Below are 12,730 nucleotides of genomic sequence, written 5' to 3'. Positions count from 1 at the left end.
CTCATCTCTCTTCATCTCTCTCCTCATCTCTCCTCATCTCTCCTCATCTCTCCTCATCTCTCCTCATCTCTCTTCCTCTCTCCTCATCTCTCCTCATCTCTCTCCTCATCTCTCCTCATCTCTCTCCTCATCTCTCTTCATCTCTCCTCATCTCTCTTCATCTCTCTCCTCATCTCTCCTCATCTCTCCTCATCTCTCCTCATCTCTCTTCATCTCTCTCCTCATCTCTCTCCTCATCTCTCCTCATCTCTCTTCATCTCTCTCCTCATCTCTCCTCATCTCTCCTCATCTCTCCTCATCTCTCCTCATCTCTCCTCATCTCCTCCTCATCTCTCCTCATCTCTCCTCATCTCTCCTCATCTCCTCCTCATCTCTCCTCATCTCTCCTCATCTCTCCTCATCTCCTCCTCATCTCTCCTCATCTCTCCTCATCTCTCTCCTCATCTCTCTCCTCATCTCTCTCCTCATCTCTCCTCATCTCTCTCCTCATCTCTCCTCATCTCTCTCCTCATCTCTCTTCATCTCTCCTCATCTCTCTCCTCATCTCTCCTCATCTCTCTCCTCATCTCTCCTCATCTCTCTCCTCATCTCTCCTCATCTCTCTCCTCATCTCTCCTCATCTCTCTCCTCATCTCTCTTCATCTCTCCTCATCTCTCCTCATCTCTCCTCATCTCTCCTCATCTCTCTTCATCTCTCCTCATCTCTCTCCTCATCTCTCCTCCTCCTCTCTCCTCCTCTCTCCTCATCTCTCCTCATCTCTCTCTTCATCTCTCCTCATCTCCTCCTCATCTCTCCTCATCTCTCCTCATCTCTCTCCTCATCTCTCCTCATCTCTCCTCATCTCTCTCCTCATCTCTCTTCATCTCTCCTCATCTCTCCTCATCTCTCTCCTCATCTCTCCTCATCTCTCCTCATCTCTCTCCTCATCTCTCCTCATCTCTCCTCATCTCTCTCCTCATCTCTCTTCATCTCTCCTCATCTCTCCTCATCTCTCTCCTCATCTCTCCTCATCTCTCTCCTCCTCTCTCCTCATCTCTCCTCCTCTCTCCTCATCTCTCCTCCTCTCTCCTCATCTCCTCCTCATCTCTCCTCATCTCTCTTCATCTCTCCTCATCTCTCTCCTCATCTCCTCTTCAAATTCAAATTCAAATTCAAAATTGCTTTATTGGCATGAATGTAAATTGTACAATATTGCCAAAGCTAGGAATATATGAACATAAATAATAATACATATATGAACATAAATAATTATACGTGAACATTAATAATAATATTAATGATGATAATAAACATCAATATAATAGAGGAAAATATTACAACATAACTTAAACTTAAATTAACAGTGTAACAAATTAGAACATTTGATACCACAGTGTTTTAACATATATATACACTCACATGTACTGAGGGTCACTGTGGTGGACAATAGGGAAACACACTGAGGTCAGACGCAACACACACACATTACACACACATTCACCTGCTGTCTCTCAGGCTGTGGCACTCACATACGTATCTCGCAGCCAGTGCTGCTGTATGTCCCTCTCCTAATATTATCTGTATTTGTTCTACTTCAGTCATGGCTGTAAAGTTCTTAATTAATGTATTCAATTTGTTAAAGTAGAGGTCTCTTATGGACATGTATTTTTGACAGTGAAGGAGGAAGTGCGTCTCTGTCTCGATCTCTCCTGTCCTACAGTGAACACACACCCTTTGCTCTCTGGGTAACCAGCTCTTTCTGTGTCTGCCCGTCTCGATGGCCAGACTGTGTGCACTGAGCCTGTACTTGGTCAGGATCCGTCTCTGCTTTGTGTCTCTGACACTCTGGAGATATTCTTCCAATTCATAATTTGACTTTAGAGTTCGATAGAATTGTAATTTACTTTGTAATTTAGTTTCCTGATCCCAATGTTCCAGATATGTATTCTTAGATTGTTTGATAATTTGGTTTATTCTGATGTTTGTGTGAGAAGCAGTGCTGGTCTGAGACTGGTTAGTGTTAGTAGGGTTAGTCGGGTTAGTCAGTCTCAGAACCAGCTGACTGAGGGGACTTTTTTCGGGGTTCAGTTCTTGGGTTTGGAACGCTTTAAAATGTAGCGATTCTGTGGGACTTGCTTTTAGGTGCATCCAGAATTTGAGGGCTCTTTTTTGCATATTAATAATCAAAGGGAATCGGCCTAATTCTGCCCTACATGCATTATTGGGTGTTTTTCTATGTATTTTTAGGATGAGTTTGCAGAATTCTGTGTGTAGGGCTTCTGTTGGATGTCTGTCCCATCTAGTGTAGCTCTGATCACTGAGTGGACCCCAAACCTCACTTCCATACAGCGCTATGGGCTGAATCACACTATCAAATATTTTACACCAGATTGGAATTGGTAAGTCAATGTTTTGGAATTTTTTCTTAATGGCATATAGAGCTCTTCGAGCTTTGTCTTTGAGAGCATTCACTGCCATACTGAAACTCCCCGATGCAGTGATGACCAGGCCGAGGTAAGTGTACTGCATCGTGTGCTCTAGGGCGGTGCTGCCTAGACTGAACTGGTGTCTGTGTTCCTGACATCTGGGCTTTTTCTGAAAGACCATAATGTTGGTCTTTGTGAGGTTCACTGCCAGGGCCCAGTTCTGGCAGTAGTTCTCCAGCAGGTCCAGGTGCTGCTGTAGTCCCTGTGCAGTGGGTGACAGCAGCACCAGGTCGTCTGCATACAGCAGGAGCTTGATGTGTTCGTCTCCTAGAGTGAGTCCAGGGCCTGTCGACTGTTCCAGCTGCACCGCTAGTTCATTAATGTAAATGTTGAACAGCGTTGGACTCAGGCTACAGCCCTGCCGCACTCCTCTCTTCTGAGTGAAGAATTCTGTATGTTTGTTGCCAATTCATATTGCACATTTGTTGTTCGAATACATTGATTTTATGATGTCATAAACTTTACCCCCTACACCGCTTTGTAAAAGTTTGTAGTATAATCCGTTGTGCCAAATAGAATCAAATGCTTTTTTGAAATCGACAAAGCATGCAAATATTTTTCCATTTTTGGTCTGTTTTACGTGTTTATTGATTAGGGTGTGTAGGGTGTAAATGTGGTCAGTAGTTCTGTGATTTGGAAGAAAGCCAATCTGACTCGGACTCAGGACATTGTGCTCGTTAAGGAAGTTTACAATTCTATTGTTTAAAATACTGCTAAATAACTTCCCCAGATTACTGCTCACACAAATGCCTCTGAAATTATTAGGGTCCAATTTATTTCCACTTTTGTGGATTGGGGTTATAAGTCCTTGGCTCCAGATGTCAGGAAAACAGCCTGAACTAAGTACAATGTTGAATAGTTTGAGCACAGCCGCCTGCAGCTCAGGTGTGCTGTGCTTCAGCATTTCACCCAGGATGCTGTCAGGACCACAAGATTTCTTACTTTTTTGGCTTTTGAGTTTGTTTGTCAATTCTTCGTGTGTAATTGGGAAGTCAAGTGGATTTTGATTATTTTTAATTGTTTCTTCATAAGTTTGTAGATTTTGTTTGATCAGATTATAATTGTCATTGAGTTGTTTTGGTGGGATTTCTTTATATAATTTTCCAAAATGCTTTGTCCAGATATCTCCATCTTGTATTGGTAGGTCTTGTGGTTTAGTTGTGCTCAGATTATTCCACATATCCCAGAACTGATTATTGTTGATTGAGTGTTCTATTTCCTGTAAACTTTTGGTCAGATGGTGTTGCTTTCTCACTCTAATTGTGTCTTTGTATTGTTTTAGTTTTAAACAGTATTCAGATCTTATGTCTGTGTTGTTTGGTTCTTTATGTTTCAGATTTGATAATTTTCTAAGTTGTTTTCTTAATGTTCTGCAGTCTGAGTCGAACCATTTTTCATCTTTTTGTGTTTTTTTAGTATATTTTTTGCCTTTCTTTTTCAATTCACTTTTATATGCTGCTTTTTCAAATATGTAATTGATTTCATTTGTAGCCGAATTCACACCATCTTTGGTTGTTTCGAATTTTGTAGTAATAAATGTATTTATCAGCTTTTTTAGTTCTTCCGAATTTAGGGCTTGAATAAATTTGTCTGGGCTGTCTTGAGCCCATCTGTATCTCTGCTGGACCTGATGCATTTTGCAGGTTTCCAGCCTGTTTTGTTCTGGTATATTGTGTGTTTTGATATAAATGTTAGTTTGGTTATGGTCAGAAAGCGGAGTTTGCTGTTTGACAGTGAATGCACTGAAGGAGGATGGGTCCATGTCAGTGATGGCGTAGTCAACTACACTAGCTCCAAGAGCTGAACAACACGTGAACCTCCCTAAAGAGTCCCCTCGGATCCTGCCGTTGAGGATGTACAGGCCCGAGGCTCGACAGAGGTGCACTAACTCTCTACCGTTTTTATTCACTGTTTGGTCAAGGTTGTTTCTTGGTGGGAGATTTTTTGTGAGACTCAGGGGGTTGTGACCAAACACATATTCATTGCCCTTTGGATCTATGTTATCCGGTTCAGATCCAGTTCTTGCATTAAAGTCTCCACACAGCAGCACATTTCCCTGGGCCTGGAAATGGCTGGTTTCTGTGTGGATGTTGTGTGGATGTTCTCTTCATCTCTCCTCATCTCTCTTCATCTCCTCCTCATCTCTCCTCATCTCTCCTCATCATCTCTCCTCATCTCCTCCTCATCTCTCCTCATCTCTCCTCATCTCTCCTCATCTCTCTCCTCATCTCCTCCTCATCTCTCTCCTCATCTCTCTTCATCTCTCCTCCTCATCTCTCCTCATCTCTCCTCATCTCTCCTCATCTCTCCTCATCTCTCCTCATCTCTCCTCACCTCTCTTCACCTCTCCTCATCTCTCCTCATCTCTCCTCATCTCTCCTCATCTCTCCTCATCTCTCTTCATCTCTCCTCATCTCTCTCCTCATCTCTCCTCACCTCTCCTCATCTCTCCTCATCTCTCCTCCTCATCTCTCCTCATCTCTCTTCATCTCTCCTCATCTCTCCTCATCTCTCCTCATCTCTCCTCATCTCTCTTCATCTCTCCTCATCTCTCTCCTCATCTCTCCTCACCTCTCCTCATCTCTCCTCATCTCTCCTCATCTCTCCTCATCTCTCCTCATCTCTCCTCATCTCTCCTCATCTCTCCTCATCTCTCCTCATCTCTCCTCATCTCTCCTCATCTCTCTTCATCTCTCCTCCTCATCTCTCCTCATCTCTCCTCATCTCTCCTCATCTCTCCTCATCTCTCCTCATCTCTCCTCATCTCTCTTCATCTCTCCTCCTCATCTCTCCTCATCTCTCCTCATCTCTCCTCATCTCTCCTCATCTCTCCTCATCTCTCCTCATCTCTCTTCATCTCTCCTCATCTCTCCTCATCTCTCCTCATCTCTCTCCTCATCTCTCTCCTCATCTCTCCTCATCTCTCCTCATCTCTCCTCATCTCTCCTCATCTCTCCTCATCTCTCCTCATCTCTCCTCATCTCTCTCCTCATCTCTCCTCATCTCTCCTCATCTCTCTTCATCTCTCCTCATCTCTCTCCTCATCTCTCCTCACCTCTCCTCATCTCCTCCTCATCTCTCCTCATCTCTCCTCATCTCTCTTCATCTATCCTCATCTCTCCTCATCTCTCCTCATCTCTCTTCATCTCTCCTCATCTCTCCTCATCTCTCCTCATCTCTCCTCATCTCTCTTCATCTCTCTTCATCTCTCCTCATCTCCTCCTCATCTCTCCTCATCTCTCCTCATCTCTCTTCATCTCTCCTCCTCATCTCTCCTCATCTCTCTTCATCTCTCCTCATCATCTCTCCTCATCTCTCTTCATCTCTCCTCCTCATCTCTCCTCATCTCTCTTCATCTCTCCTCCTCATCTCTCCTCATCTCTCCTCATCTCTCCTCATCTCTCCTCATCTCTCTTCATCTCTCCTCATCTCTCCTCATCTCTCTCCTCATTTCTCTTCATCTCTCCTCATCTCTCCTCATCTCTCCTCATCTCTCTTCATCTCTCCTCATCTCTCTTCATCTCTCCTCATCTCTCTCCTCATCTCTCCTCACCTCTCCTCATCTCCTCCTCATCTCTCCTCATCTCTCCTCATCTCTCTTCATCTATCCTCATCTCTCCTCATCTCTCCTCATCTCTCTTCATCTCTCCTCATCTCTCCTCCTCTCTCCTCATCTCTCTTCATCTCTCCTCATCTCTCTTCATCTCTCCTCATCTCTCTCCTCATCTCTCCTCACCTCTCCTCATCTCCTCCTCATCTCTCCTCATCTCTCCTCATCTCTCTTCATCTATCCTCATCTCTCCTCCTCTCTCCTCATCTCTCCTCATCTCTCCTCATCTCTCCTCATCTCTCCTCATCTCTCCTCATCTCTCTCCTCATCTCTCTTCATCTCTCCTCATCTCTCCTCATCTCTCCTCATCTCTCTTCATCTCTCCTCATCTCTCTTCATCTCTCCTCATCTCTCCTCACCTCTCCTCATCTCCTCCTCATCTCTCCTCATCTCTCCTCATCTCTCTTCATCTATCCTCATCTCTCCTCATCTCTCCTCATCTCTCCTCATCTCTCTTCATCTCTCTTCATCTCTCCTCATCTCCTCCTCATCTCTCCTCATCTCTCCTCATCTCTCTTCATCTCTCCTCCTCATCTCTCCTCATCTCTCTTCATCTCTCCTCATCTCTCTTCATCTCTCCTCCTCATCTCTCCTCATCTCTCTTCATCTCTCCTCCTCATCTCTCCTCATCTCTCCTCATCTCTCCTCATCTCTCTTCATCTATCCTCATCTCTCCTCATCTCTCCTCATCTCTCTTCATCTCTCCTCATCTCTCCTCATCTCTCCTCATCTCTCTTCATCTCTCTTCATCTCTCCTCATCTCCTCCTCATCTCTCCTCATCTCTCCTCATCTCTCTTCATCTCTCCTCATCTCCTCCTCATCTCTCCTCATCTCTCCTCATCTCTCTTCATCTCTCCTCCTCATCTCTCCTCATCTCTCTTCATCTCTCCTCATCTCTCCTCATCTCTCCTCATCTCTCCTCATCTCTCTTCATCTCTCTTCATCTCTCCTCATCTCCTCCTCATCTCTCCTCATCTCTCCTCATCTCTCTTCATCTCTCCTCATCTCTCCTCATCTCTCCTCATCTCTCCTCATCTCTCCTCATCTCTCCTCATCTCTCTTCATCTCTCCTCATCTCTCTTCATCTCTCCTCCTCATCTCTCCTCATCTCTCTTCATCTCTCCTCATCTCTCTTCATCTCTCCTCCTCATCTCTCCTCATCTCTCTTCATCTCTCCTCATCATCTCTCCTCATCTCTCCTCATCTCTCCTCATCTCTCTTCATCTCTCCTCATCTCTCTTCATCTCTCCTCATCATCTCTCCTCATCTCTCTCCTCATCTCTCTTAATCTCCTCCTCATCTCTCCTCATCTCCTCCTCATCTCTCCTCATCTCTCCTCATCTCTCCTCCTCTCTCCTCATCTCTCTTCATCTCTCTCCTCCTCTCTCCTCATCTCTCCTCATCTCCTCCTCATCTCTCCTCATCTCTCTCCTCATCTCTCCTCATCTCTCCTCATCTCTCCTCATCTCTCCTCATCTCTCCTCATCTCTCCTCATCTCTCCTCATCTCTCTTCATCTCTCTTCATCTCTCCTCATCTCTCCTCATCTCTCCTCATCTCTCCTCATCTCTCCTCATCTCTCCTCATCTCTCCTCCTCTCTCCTCATCTCTCTTCATCTCTCTCCTCCTCTCTCCTCATCTCTCCTCATCTCCTCCTCATCTCTCCTCATCTCTCTCCTCCTCTCTCCTCATCTCTCCTCATCTCTCCTCATCTCTCCTCATCTCTCCTCATCTCTCCTCATCTCTCTTCATCTCTCCTCATCTCTCTTCATCTCTCTTCATCTCTCCTCATCTCTCCTCATCTCTCTCCTCCTCTCTCCTCATCTCTCCTCATCTCTCCTCATCTCTCCTCCTCTCTCCTCATCTCTCTTCATCTCTCTCCTCCTCTCTCCTCATCTCTCCTCATCTCCTCCTCATCTCTCCTCATCTCTCTCCTCCTCTCTCCTCATCTCTCCTCATCTCTCCTCATCTCTCCTCATCTCTCCTCCTCTCTCCTCATCTCTCCTCATCTCTCCTCATCTCTCCTCATCTCTCCTCATCTCTCCTCCTCTCTCCTCATCTCTCTTCATCTCTCTCCTCCTCTCTCCTCATCTCTCCTCATCTCCTCCTCATCTCTCCTCATCTCTCTCCTCCTCTCTCCTCCTCTCTCCTCATCTCTCCTCATCTCTCCTCATCTCTCCTCATCTCTCCTCATCTCTCCTCATCTCTCTTCATCTCTCCTCATCATCTCTCCTCATCTCTCTCCTCATCTCTCTTCATCTCCTCCTCATCTCTCCTCATCTCCTCCTCATCTCTCCTCATCTCTCCTCATCTCTCCTCCTCTCTCCTCATCTCTCTTCATCTCTCTCCTCCTCTCTCCTCATCTCCTCCTCATCTCTCCTCATCTCTCTCCTCCTCTCTCCTCATCTCTCCTCATCTCTCCTCATCTCTCCTCATCTCTCCTCATCTCTCCTCATCTCTCCTCATCTCTCCTCATCTCTCCTCATCTCTCTTCATCTCTCCTCATCTCTCCTCATCTCTCTTCATCTCTCTCCTCCTCTCTCCTCATCTCTCCTCATCTCCTCCTCATCTCTCCTCATCTCTCTCCTCCTCTCTCCTCATCTCTCCTCATCTCTCCTCATCTCTCCTCATCTCTCCTCATCTCTCCTCATCTCTCCTCATCTCTCCTCATCTCTCCTCATCTCTCTTCATCTCTCCTCATCTCCTCCTCATCTCTCCTCATCTCTCTCCTCCTCTCTCCTCATCTCTCCTCATCTCTCCTCATCTCTCCTCATCTCTCCTCATCTCTCCTCATCTCTCCTCATCTCTCCTCATCTCTCTTCATCTCTCCTCATCTCTCCTCATCTCTCCTCATCTCTCCTCATCTCTCTTCATCTCTCCTCATCTCTCCCAGGATTCCCTGCACCGGGTCCTCATGGTTAGCTCTCCCTTTATATGGATCTCCCTTCCCAGCACTCCTTGTCCGTTCTAGATTATGTTATGTTGTGGTTTGGTTATGTCCTGTTTCCTACTATTATTTGAATTAAACCCATCTATTATCTGAAGTCCACATCCTGTTTTCCTCACTGACCAGATTATAACATGTTTCTCTTGAAGACACATGCCATTAATAATAATTCATGTTTCTCTTGTAGAAATATGCCATTAATAATGATAATTCTTGTTTCTCTTATAGAAAAATTCCATAAATAATAATAATTCATATTTCCCTTGTATACATATGCCATTAATGATAATCATTCATGTTTCTCTTGTAGAAATATGCCATTAATAATAATAATTCTCGTTTCTCTTGTAGAAAAATGCCATTAATAATAATAATTCATGTTTCTCTTGTAGAAATACATCCATAAATAATACAAATGAATGTTTCTCTTGAAGAAATATGGCATTAATAATAATTCCTGTTTCTCTTGAAGAAATATGCCATTAATAATAATTCATGTTTCTCTTGTAGAAATATGCCAACAATAATAATAATTCATGTTTCTCTTGTAGAAATATGCCATTAATAATAATTCATGTTTCTCTTGTAGAAATATGCCATTAATAATGTAATTCATGTTTCTCTTGTAGAAATATGCCATTAATAATAATTAATGCTTCTCTTGCAGAAATATGCCATTAATAATAAGAATTCATGTTTCTCTTGTAGAAAAATTCCATAAATAATAATAATTCATATTTCCCTTGTAGAAATATTCCATAAAATTCCATAAATAATAATAAAAATAATAATAATAATAATAATAATTAATGTTCCTCTTGTAGAAATATTCCATGAAATTCCATAAATAATAATAATAATAATAATAATAATAATTCATGTTTCACTTGTAGAAAAATTCCATAAATAATAATAATAATTCATGTTTCTCTTGTAGAAATATGCTATAAATAATACAAATTTATGTTTCTCTTGTAGAAAAATGCCAATAATAATAATAATTCATGTGTCTCTTGTAGAAATATTCCATAAATAATAATAATTCATGTTTCTCTTGTAGAAATATGCCATTAATGATAATAATTTGTGTTTCTCTTGTAGAAATATGGCATTAATAAGCAAATGGTGTTGGATTGTAAGCTGCTTTTGTCCACAACAGAAGAGCAGAAGATGGAGCAGCTGGAGGGAAACACCAGTGTCCACAACACAACACTTCTAGGAAGTTCCCATGAAACAGCTGAACTTTCCACTACATTAGGACATGATGATGTGATTTACTGAACCTCCACCCTGATGAACCGCCAGAGATGAGCTGCCAAACACACGAGTAAAGAACAGCAGGTTCTGCTCCGCCCTCAGCACAGTCTCCTCCACTCAGACTGAACCTCTTCACTCCTGAAAGGCCACACTTTTACTTTTTATTCGTTGACGCAACTGACGCTCGATTTTACACATAGTTCTTGTCATCGTTTTTATTTAGTCATCGTCTCGTTTTCATCAGTGGAAAAAGGTCTTTGACGAAAATTATGATGAAAATGATCAATTGATCAGTGTTAATTTTGACAGCATATTTTGATTAAGTTTTAGTCCTAGTCTTTTGACTAAAATGCAGTTTAGTTTTAGTCATATTTTAGTCGCCTAAACTGTTTTTAGTTTTAGTCTAGTTTTAGTCTCCTAAAATCTAATGAGTTTAGTTCAATTGTAATAAATTAAGCATTTAAGCATCGCATGACATTTTGACATCTTTTTGTTTTTGACATTAAAAATACACGAAAGAGCTCAATCGACTTTTTGTTTGTTTTTTAAAAACATCTATATAGTTTTTATAACTCTTTATTTCTGTTTTAGTTAGTAGGCCATATCAGGTTAAGCTAAAGCTTCAAATAAGTTAATTTAATTTAATTTATTTAATTTCAAGTAATGAAGATATTTTAAATGGTTTTAGTCAACTATTATAACCCTGATACTTTATTGAATATGTGTCAAATACTGGTCTCTCCTCCTGACTATGAATTAAAAGGGAATTCAATTAAATACAGTTTATTGTGTAACCAAAAACGAATATATAATGCGTGACATTTTTTATTTATTAACAAGCTTGAAACACACCAGGACTCTTATTTTGAAATGTCTGCGCCTCTATTGCAGTTGCAGGAGCTCATTCAAGTTCAGATGAGGAGATCAAATATGCATTGTTACAACCGTCTAAAACACATTACTATATAAACATGGTAAAGTAAACACTGTCATTATCATCAGCATTAGTTCATAAACACTGGTCTGGCATAAATGTGTGTTATTGATTGATTGAGTCTAACATTTTCGTCTCGTTTTTATTTGTTGACGAAAATGGCAGTTGATTTTCCTCATAGTTTTTGTCATCCAACTCTAGTTTCCAGTGTTGAGGAGTAGTAAACTACAAGTAGCTAAGCTACTAACTTAACTACATTTTTCAGTAGCTTGTCAGTAGCTCAGTTGCTTTTAAAGCAATGCAGTTTTTCCAGTAGCTAACTACTTTATCCAGCGAGTAGCGGTGTAGCGCGACCAAAAGCCGCATCCGGTTTTGTGTTTTGACGAGCCTGCGATGCATTGAAGCATCAGTGTTTTCTTCTTATTTGATCACATAGTAAAATCACGCGTTACCGCCATCTATATTTCATCACGCATCTTGCGGCTTTCCGGTTCACAGAGAAGAGATCGACTGATGATTATGTAAAGTACGTACAGGAGTGTTTTGATAACTTCACACAAACCGACTAGTAAAGGTCACACTTGATTTATACAAACAAAAGATTAAAGCGCTGTCTGCGTCGAAGACTTCAAGCACATACAGGTGAATAATAGCCTTTTTAAATTGATTATCCTGCTATATATATATATATATATAAATATGCATTTTTGTCTACTCCTGTGTATCAAAGTTGCTTATATTTTGTTCTTGCATTGATGGGACATTTGTAGCGATTTTGCACTTGACAGTCAGTTTGAGATATTAGACTACATTTGAGTATTGCATATTTGGATAGTTTACAAAATAAAACTTTACTCTTATCATAATTGTATTGCATTGTGTTGTTTTAAACCCCAAACATTTAACTTAAAACATTCTTCATTAACGATTATTCAGTTATTTGTAAATATGCAATTTAATTGTAGAAAAATAAAAAATACATAAAAGTAGTTTCGATGTAGCTAGCTACATTTTGGTAGTAACTTGTAGTTAGGGATGTGACGGTGAGGAAATTTCCCCACCGGTTAATTGATGTGTGACAACACCGGTAATACCGGTATCACCGGCGGAGGCTTTTAAATCACTAATTCTATCTAACCGAAAGTAACACGAGCGCTCTGAACTGAAAATGCGCCAGTGCGCGCACACCGTGAATGACAGCTCGTCTGTAAATGCGCGCTCTGTGAGGCCATGGGCGCGTCTCAATCAGTTCCCTAGTTCAGTAGTCAGGGCACAGATCAAGCATTGATCAGTCTATGATTGAGATGCACGCCATGAATGAATAACAGTTCGTCCGTAAAGCCTTGTTTATATTCGACGCGCCCGCACGAGCGCAAGGGTGCGCGCGGCAAAAATAAATGTGCGCAATGTGCGCTCTGTGCAGACGAGCACATTTTACTTTCGGTTTTGAATTAGCGCCAATTCGGCTGCAGGTTGCTTGAATTGTGGGTTCATTAGCCGATTATTTTTAATGAAA

The 12,730-nt window shown here is 42.0% G+C and overlaps 1 protein-coding gene across 1 annotated transcript in view; it reads right to left on the bottom strand.

The window, feature by feature from the left end:
• Positions 1 to 12,730, bottom strand: part of scarb2b (scavenger receptor class B, member 2b) — a 65,360-nt gene that overhangs the window by 27,936 nt on the left and 24,694 nt on the right. The gene's annotated exons all lie outside the window — the stretch shown is intronic.

This window comes from Gobio gobio (assembly GCF_949357685.1).
Source record: "Gobio gobio genome assembly, chromosome: 14".
Classification (NCBI taxonomy): Eukaryota; Metazoa; Chordata; class Actinopteri; order Cypriniformes; family Gobionidae; genus Gobio; species Gobio gobio.
Note: the sequence above shows the minus strand (reverse complement) of the source record. Positions and strands in the feature narration are given on the sequence as shown.